Below are 8578 nucleotides of genomic sequence, written 5' to 3' on the forward strand. Positions count from 1 at the left end.
TCACGTCTGTAGCCACGTTTAATCTCCTTGCCTTCTCCTAGAAGGCATTATTCTTTTTTTTTTTAATTTCTGAGTCCTAGGCAGGGCCCACAGGCCCCTTTCAGCAGCAGGCGAGCTGCCGGGGTGGTCTGATAACCGAGTGCGGAGCGCAGGCTGCTCAGTGCAGATAAATCTATCACGCAGCTGGCCAGCGTTGCTCCTCGCCAAAAGAGGAGGCGTGCGGTCCCACGCCCTTGGCTCCTGAGGTGATCTGAAGACTTCAGGAGTTCTCGGTTTTCCATAAGACAAGACACGGAGGATGAAATCAAATATGTGCCACCCAAAATCCACAGGCGGATATTCCTATGGTGCGAGCCAGCCAGCCCGTACCACCGAGCACAGAGCTCTCCAAACCAGCTGTGCGCTCAGCTGGGCGATGACAATAAATGACCGAGCACGGCCTCTGCGTTTATTACTTCTCTCATCTCGTAGTCTGCATTTCCTGGCAGGATCACATCGAAAATAAAATCCACGCTACATCTGGGTCTATTATTAGCAATGTGCTTGCCTCATCTGTGATGGGACTCTCATTTTCAGCTCTGCAAAGCTGAACTTTAAAAAATAAAATAGGATGGTGCTCCTCTGCATGTGAACCAGCAGCATGAAAAAGCTCAGGGAGGGGTGGCAGAGGGCTGGAGGAACGCGAAGCTGGGACAAGCGGGGCAGCATCAAACACAGAGGCTTGGGGGAGAATATTCACAAACCAGTGGTTAAGAAATGCTGCTTTTCTGGGCTTTCTGCAGAAAAGCAGAGATGTGGCTTGCAGTGAGAAACCTCAGGTCCTGGTCCTACTCCTTGACCCACGCAGGGTCTGGTTTTGCCAGTGCAGTTGTGGGAGCAGGGTCACTCATTGGTTGGCGACGGCCAGGACGAGATGAGGGGACGGGGGAGAGGGAGGAGGCAGAGGAATCAGAGGAGGACAAGAGGCTGAAGTCCCTCCAGCTGTTTCATGGAGGCAAGCTCATTTGGTGCTGCTCTTCTATACCAATTCCTTTATACCCACAGCAATTCCTTAAACTCCTTAAATCCCATAGGATGGGCACTCATAGAAAAGGAATAATGGCAGGTGAATCAGCCAGCTGATCGGGTTTGGGTTATATCAGAGACTTGTATGCCTCTGGATGTGGAGTCTGTAATAGGAACGATGTTTTACAGCCACTCTGGGGTGTAAAATTCATAAATGAGCTTCAGCCTCCTCCCACCCCCAGTTCCAGCAAAGCTTTGCCAAATGCTCACAGACTGTGGTCAACGACAAATCCAGGGAAATCCAGGCTGGCCTGGATCACCATGACTTACACATCTTTCCCCGGCTGGGACTGCCCGGCTAGCAGCCTGAACGTGAAAGGCAAGGAGAATTTCTAAAAATGCAGGGTTTTTTTCCCTTAGGAAGGAAAGGGAGAATAGGAAAGACCACAAGCAGAAGAGGTACGGGAGCACCACGGTGGAGGTTCAGAGGAGATCAGACTTTGACAGCAAGCAGGCAGAGCCCGGTGTTATTATGGCAAGGAGAATTATCAAGTTTAGCTGCGGCTCATCGCCCGAGGCACTCTGCCTTCCACACAAAGGCTTCGAAATTATTTCTGTGAACTAAGGGACAGTACAGCTGCAGGTTAAACCAAGCCTCTCTGCCCCTGAGGTGGATCTCTCATTTCAGGATCCAGGTTTAACCCTTGGTACCCTGTAGGCTTGACTCCCAGAGATGCAGAGCATCCCTCGCTCTGACTGCTCTGAGCTGAATTTCATGCCCCACGGCTGACTTATCACGCGAGCATGGCCCTCGGGGTTTCAGCTGGCTTACAGCCTTTCACTCCGTTGCTTTAATTTGGGAGGAAATCTCCTGGGGCTGAAATTTGGGTCTCGATGACACTGTCTGCAGGCTGGGGGCTGGTTGTGACAGAAATGCCCAGAGGACGTGCAGGGCACGGCAGGAGATGTGACCGGGCTCTGTCCATGAGTCCCTGTCCCCGTATCCCTGCAAAGGGATTCACCAGGACACGCTCAGCCCTAAAGCCGGTGCAGTGTCACAGGTACGGGGGGTTCAGGGCTGCGTGAGGCGAAGGGGTGAGGGGCACAAGCTCAGGCATAAAGAGCCAGGCTATTCAGGGAAAAGCTAAAGATTTAATTAAACAGCTTCTGCATTATCCCTCAGCACAGGAACTCGGGCAAAAGCAATCCAGAAACTGGCAAAAGGAGATTTTTTTATTCATGATGAGATGTCTCCAAGCCAGGCTCATTGAAGGCCAGGTTTTTCCTGCCCGTAATGGGGTTGATGGTTTCGTCTCACCCCTCGCTGAGGCATTCATCTGCTCAGCGTAAGGGGGACACAGGCTCCTGGCAAGGTCCAGCCTGCGGCTTCCTACCAGAACCTCTGCTCCGGGCTGTGAAACAAGCCTACGCTCACTCCGGGCCAGACGGGACACCCGAGCGGGACAGCCAGGGCGAGGGACGCGGTAGGTGCAGCACGTCCCGGGGCACAGAGGGGCAGAGCGACAGGGCAGGGGTCGAGGATGGGGCCATTTTCCAGCTGTGGCCAGATGTGTGACGAGTCTCCATCACAGACCATTCTGGTGGCGCAGGGCTCTGCCTTGCGTTGCCGCACTGGGGCCAGTGCAGCACCCCCGGCCGCAGCCCCCAGCTATCAGCCTGACAGAGGCAGGTTGGGACCCCGCGCCCTGGCCGAGCCCGGCTCCCCCTCTATCACCGCCGGGCAGCCCACCGCTGCCCACGCCCCGCCAGCCCCGCGCCAGATAGCTCCTCGCCGCCCTGGCTGCGACGCGCGATAAAAGCCAGCGCCCGGCCGCCCTCGAGATGCGCCGGCCTGTTTTCTGTCCCCGGATTTGGCAGGGATGGGGTGCGTTATTAGTGGGGCTGGGGTCCCTGCAGCCCGCTGGCACACGGACAGCCGCACAGGCGTGCCTCCATCAGCCAGTCACACCAGTGTGCAGCACTGGTATCCATAGGGGAAACTGAGTTTTCCTACCATTTTTTCTCTTAGGGCAGGTGAGAGGTGTTTCAGGATCTCCTCCATCCCCGTCTCGTGCCCAGATGACCAGGAGGACGGGAGCTGAGTGTCCATCACTGAGCCCTTCCCCCTGTTCCTCCGGCCATGTGGGGATCCCTAATTGTGTGACCCCCACCCAGTCTGAGCACTGCCAGAGCAGGAGAGAGCAGAGGAGAGAAAGGGGTGGAAAATGGGACCCACAGAAAAAAAAAAAATATCCCTTCTGGGGTCTCCTGCCCACGCAGATTAAATAAGTGGTTATAACACCACAGGGTACCATGAATTGCAGTGCCCTGTAATTAGAAATTAATAATTAGAAAAGCTGGGGGGAGGTTTGTAGAGAACCTGCAAAGCAAAAAGCCCTCAGGCACTGACGCAGCCCTGTGTGACACCGCATCCCTGCGCTCACACGCTAAAACCCTGCGGTGCGACCGCTCTCCTTCCTCTCGCTGGTCCTCCAGCTGAGCTGCGGCTCATCCAGAATTTCCGATCCTTGGTGCTCTGCAGCATCCCTGCGGTTCTGCAGGCACAATCTGTGTCCGGAGCTGGGGGCTGCCCTCCTGGGTAAATTCAACTTTTTTGACAATGCAGCTCCACTGATGGGGGTCCCAAACTCTCGGTCATCAGTTCAGAAGAGCAGAAAGTGGCCAGAAGACCCACGGCCCAGGGCCGGGCCCCGGGTGCTGTACGGGCCCAGGAGGGGACGAGGTGCAGAACCAAACTGGTGCTGGCACAGGCGGTCAGAATCAGCCCCTCGAGGAGAGGGGCCATGGGTCTGCCTGCTGCGGGTTGCAGACCATCCAGATCTGAAGAGTGGGCAGCAGCCACCTCCTCCGCTCACCACTGACGGTGCCCGACGCTGTCTTCCTCCTCCGCTTCCCGTGCCCTGGGAGCACTGTCACTCCTGAAGGGCAGGCCTCCTCTCCTCCCCACGCCGTTCCTCACTGGTGGTCCCTGAGGGAGCCCAGGGCTCCTTGGACAAACTGAGCCCGGTCTTGCTGCAGGGAGAGCAGAGGAGCCCGCGGCTCTGGATAGATCATAGAATCATAGAATCTTAAGGTTGGAAGAAACCTCCAAGATCATCAAGTCCAACTGTCAACCCAACACCACCATGTCCACTAAACCATGTCCTGAAGTGCCACGGTTGTATCTTGAAGATGCTTGGTTGTACCGTGCTGGGCAAAAGCACAGTGTGGACAGCAGGTTCCCCTCCACATATCTGAACCCCAGAAACTTCAGAGTAAGGGCAAATGCCCTTGTTTTCATAGAATCACAGAATGGTTTGGGTGGGAAGGGGCTGTTCAAGCCCACCCAGCCCAACCCCCTGCAAGGAGCAGGGACATCCCCAACCACATCAGCTTGCTCAGAGCCCCGGCCAACCTGGCCTGGAATGTTTCCAGGGATGGGGCACCCACCGCCTCTCTGGGCAACCTGGGACAGTGTTCGACAACCCTCAAAGGAAAGATTATTTTCCTAATATCAAGTTTGGATCCACCTCCCTCTATTTTGAAACCATGACCGCTCGTCCTGTCACAGCAGGCCCTGCTGAAGAGTCTCTCCCCACCTTTCCTGCAGCCCCCTTTGGGCACTGGGAGCCGCTCTCAGCTCTCCCCGGAGCCTCCTCTTCTCCAGGCTGAACAGCCCCAGCTCTCTCAGCCTGGCCTCACAGCAGAGCTGCTCCAGCCCTCTCAGCATCTGCGTGGCCTCCTCTGGACCCTCTCCAGCAGCTCCACGTCCTTCTGCTGTTGGGTTCCCCCCAACAATGCTCCAGCACCCTTTCTCCTGAGCAGCAGTTGAGCTCCAAGGGACCTAGCCAGCCCTCCCAGCACCAGCTGGCTCTGCCTGTCATTGCTTTGCTCCCTTAACCACAGACCCCTCCCAAAAAATCAGCGCTGGATGGGAACCATGACAGCTGTGTCCCAGACCTCACCATCCTGGGACACTTGCTAATGGAAGATGCCCCTGTGCACAAGGAAGGGTCCTGCGGGACCAAGAGGTGAGCTGCTGAGCTCGGACGAGGACTGTCCTCCTCCTGTCTGTGGCACAGGACCTGCTGGGTCAGGAACACCTTTTTCTGCTTGGGTTATGTTCTGCTGATACCTTTCGGGCAGTTAATGCTGGCATCGGACAGAGCCAGACCAGTTTCTGTGTCGGGACTTGGTTTTCGGAAAGCAGAAAGGGAGACCTGGCTCCAACCTGCCTGCGCCCCACGCCCCTCGCAAGGGGAGAGCAGCCCCCCACCCCGAGCCACGCAGCCAGACCCTCAGCCCTCAGCAGAGCCCCTCTCCAGCTGTCCCATCAGAATTCCTGGTGCTCCGCAGCTCAGCCCAGCACCTGGGTCCCAGGACCTGCGGGTGAACCGGGGGCTGGCCTGAAGGCTGTTACTGGTTTTGCTGGGCTCTCCGCAGCACCAAGCCACCGTCCCAGCACCCTGCACTGGGCACATCCCCTTCCTCCCAGCATATCCCAAATAACAGCACCTCTGTGGGGCTGAGCGGAGACCGAGGCGGGGAGCACCCCGCAGACCCCAGCCCACAGGGACACTTTACTTCGCGGGTCCTTTTCAGACACCCAGGCAGAACGGCGGCTCCGAAACCAGCACTGCCTGCCTGGCAGAGCCGGACGGGGCTGTCGCGCCCGCGCCCAGGGCTCGGCCCGGTTTCTGCAGCGGGACATTTCGGCTATTTCTGCCGTATTGCTGCGGGGGGCTCTCCCATCATAAATCGAGTGCGATGAGTTGGCACCGGGCGCGGCGGCAGGGTGCTGAGTCACGGCAGGCTGTCCCAGCCCGCTGCGGTGCGGGGCTGCGGCGGGGCGATAGCGGCGGTGGCGCAAACAGGAGCCCGGCTGCTCGGCGATAAGGTGGCCCTTGGCCCAGGAGCAGCACCCCGCTTTGTGCTGTGTCAGAGTTCTGACGCGGCAGAAAATATTTCTGCTGAGGCAGGGTGGCAACCAGCTGAAAAATATTTAGATTTTTTTTTTATTATTTTTTTCTCAGCAGCACCAGGAGAGAGAGGGGGCTGCGGATTACCCGGGCGAGCGCAGGCGGCTCACTCCTGTGGTTTCCCTGACCGCCCTCCTTCTCTGGGGCAGAGCCCCTGGCAGGCTCAGGTGACTCGGGACGGAAGGAAGAAATTTTTTCCACTGAGGGTGGTGGGACACTGTCCCAGGTTGCCCAGAGAGGCGGTGGGTGCCCCGTCCCCAGAAACATTCCAGGCCAGGTTGGCCGGGGCTGTGAGCAACCTGATGTGGTTGGAGATGTCCCTGCTCCTGGCAGGGGGGTTGGGCTGGGTGGGCTTTAACAGCCCCTTCCCACCCAAACCAGTCCATGGTTCTGTGATATTCCCAAAGGGACGGTGGGATGGGTCCTGATCATGAGCCCCTCTTCCTCATCCCCCCTGTTGCAAGTCTGTGCATTGGAAGTGGGGAGTGAAATGTGCCAGCTGCTTTTGAAACCTTTCCCATTTCCACAGGAGAGGAAAGCGCACCGCGTCGCTTCCCCCCCGGAGAAAGGCTCTCAGGGGATCAAAGGGTCGCTGCTCCCCCTCTCCCCTCCTCACAGGGAAACTGAGGCACGGAGCAAGGCGGCTGCACCCAGAGTGCCACGAAATGCTCATGGCAGGGCAGGATGCCCCTCAAGAAAGAGGGACGTTTGCTGTCCCACGCCTTCCCCCCTCCCCAGAGATGTGACCAGCCAGGCTCTCGTTGGCATTCCGGCTGGAAAGTGACGCCAGGCCAGTTTGGGACATCCCGTCCTGCCAGGAGCTGGCGTTTCACACGAGCCCCTTCCGAACAGGTCGCAGGGTTGGAAGCACCACCGCTGCCCTGGGAAGAGCCTTTTCCTTCGCATTTAAAATGCAGCAGCCCCTGGGGTTCACGCGGGAGAGGAGCAGCAGACCTTGGGGCTGCTGCAAGCGGAAGCAAAGCCGCTTTTTCCGAGCAGGGAAACTGAGGCATGGATTTAAGGCAGGGAGAAGGAAAGAAAAGCAAGGCTGGCCAGGCCACCCTGCAAGGGTCAGTGGGGCAGACCCAGCTGTTCCCCCCCGGGACCACCCAGCCTCCCCCAGAGCCGCACAAGTTGCGTGCACGGCTTTGCCCAGGGAAAGGTGCCCGGCACAGCGTCGGACCCCCAACCACAGACCCCCCGCCCTGAGCAGGCCCAGAGGCAGGTGCCGTTTTGGACTGCGGCTGCGGGAGGGCTCCTGCTCCCTCTGGTGTCGGTGAAACCCCACGGTGTGCCGAGGCCAAACCGGGGCGGGATGCGGCGAGAGGGGAAACTGAGGCACAGCCCCGGGCACCCCTTGTGCTGCCAGCACGGGGCAGGCGGATGCCCGGCGGTACCCGGGCTCCCTCCAGACCATGCTCCCACCACTGGCTGGGATTTCCAGAGGAGGTGCTGGGATTCGGCTGCCCCGAGCCCTTCCCCAGTCTGGGTGCTGGTTTTCCAGCTGGGCTGTGTTTGTGCTAACTGCTGTTAATTGGGGGCTGCCCCGAAGCTGCTCTCAGAACCACCCAGGCTCGGCCTCCCACGAAGGGCAGAGGCGTGCAGAGCTGAGCTGGGGGGGAATGAGCTGTCCCCCACCTCCCCCAAGACCTTCTGGGTCTGAGGAGATGCACAGGGCTTTGCGGGTGCATTTCCTGGTTTCTTCCTTTTCCTCCTCTGCACCCTTTTCCTCCTTTGTTCTGACCCTAGAGCAGCACTCGGGCCCCCACATGCACCTCTTTTTAAGGGGAATCAGCCGCAGGGACAAGTATTTGGGAGGCTAGTGTTTACCTGCCACCCCTAACCCTGCATCTCCACCGGAGGAACTGGGAGCACTGGGATGAGGTCCGGCTCCACGCAGTGCCCTGCCGCAGGAGGTGCCAGTGCTGCAGGGGAACGCGGTCTGCTGATCGCGGTTCACCCTGACAGTAAGGCACCCGCCACCGGTCCCGGGCCACGGTCCCAGCAGGACCTGCTGCGCTCAGCATCGTGGGCTCGGAGAGCTCGAGCCTCCGCGGAGCCGCTGCGGATGCTGCCTCCAGCCCGGGGTGTTCCCCTGGTCAGCCGGGGCCTTGTGACGGCTGCAGTGACCAACCTCCATCAAACACCTGCACAAACGCCGGTGGTTCAGGTGTTTCAGTCAGCATTTCCCCAGCGCTATTCCTCCCAGCAATACAAAGGCACTCACCGTGTCCCTGTGCGCCGTATCCCCTCTTAGTGTTGTCCTGGCCCCAAAGAGTACCGTAAGAAATATAATTTTAGATTCCAAAATCTGACCATCTTCATCCGCTCAGGCTCTTGAGCTACAACGCTTGGCACTAAATGTTCCACTTCTCCCCTTAACCAACAATGGCCACTAAACCACTTTGTTCCCATCATTTCCTCCAGTGAAATCCTCCCTGGGCATTTATTTCATTATGTTGTTTTCAAAACAAGCATTTTGAATCCATCACTGCACCAAGTGCTGTGGTAAAATCCATTCCAAGACTTAGGAACACACCCACCACTTCTGCTTCTCACAAGAACCTTTCTGAGGGCCGAGAGGAGATGTAAAC

This window comes from Chlamydotis macqueenii, chromosome 1 (assembly GCF_036417535.1).
Source record: "Chlamydotis macqueenii isolate bChlMac1 chromosome 1, bChlMac1.mat, whole genome shotgun sequence".
In the NCBI taxonomy this organism is placed as follows: domain Eukaryota; kingdom Metazoa; phylum Chordata; class Aves; order Otidiformes; family Otididae; genus Chlamydotis; species Chlamydotis macqueenii.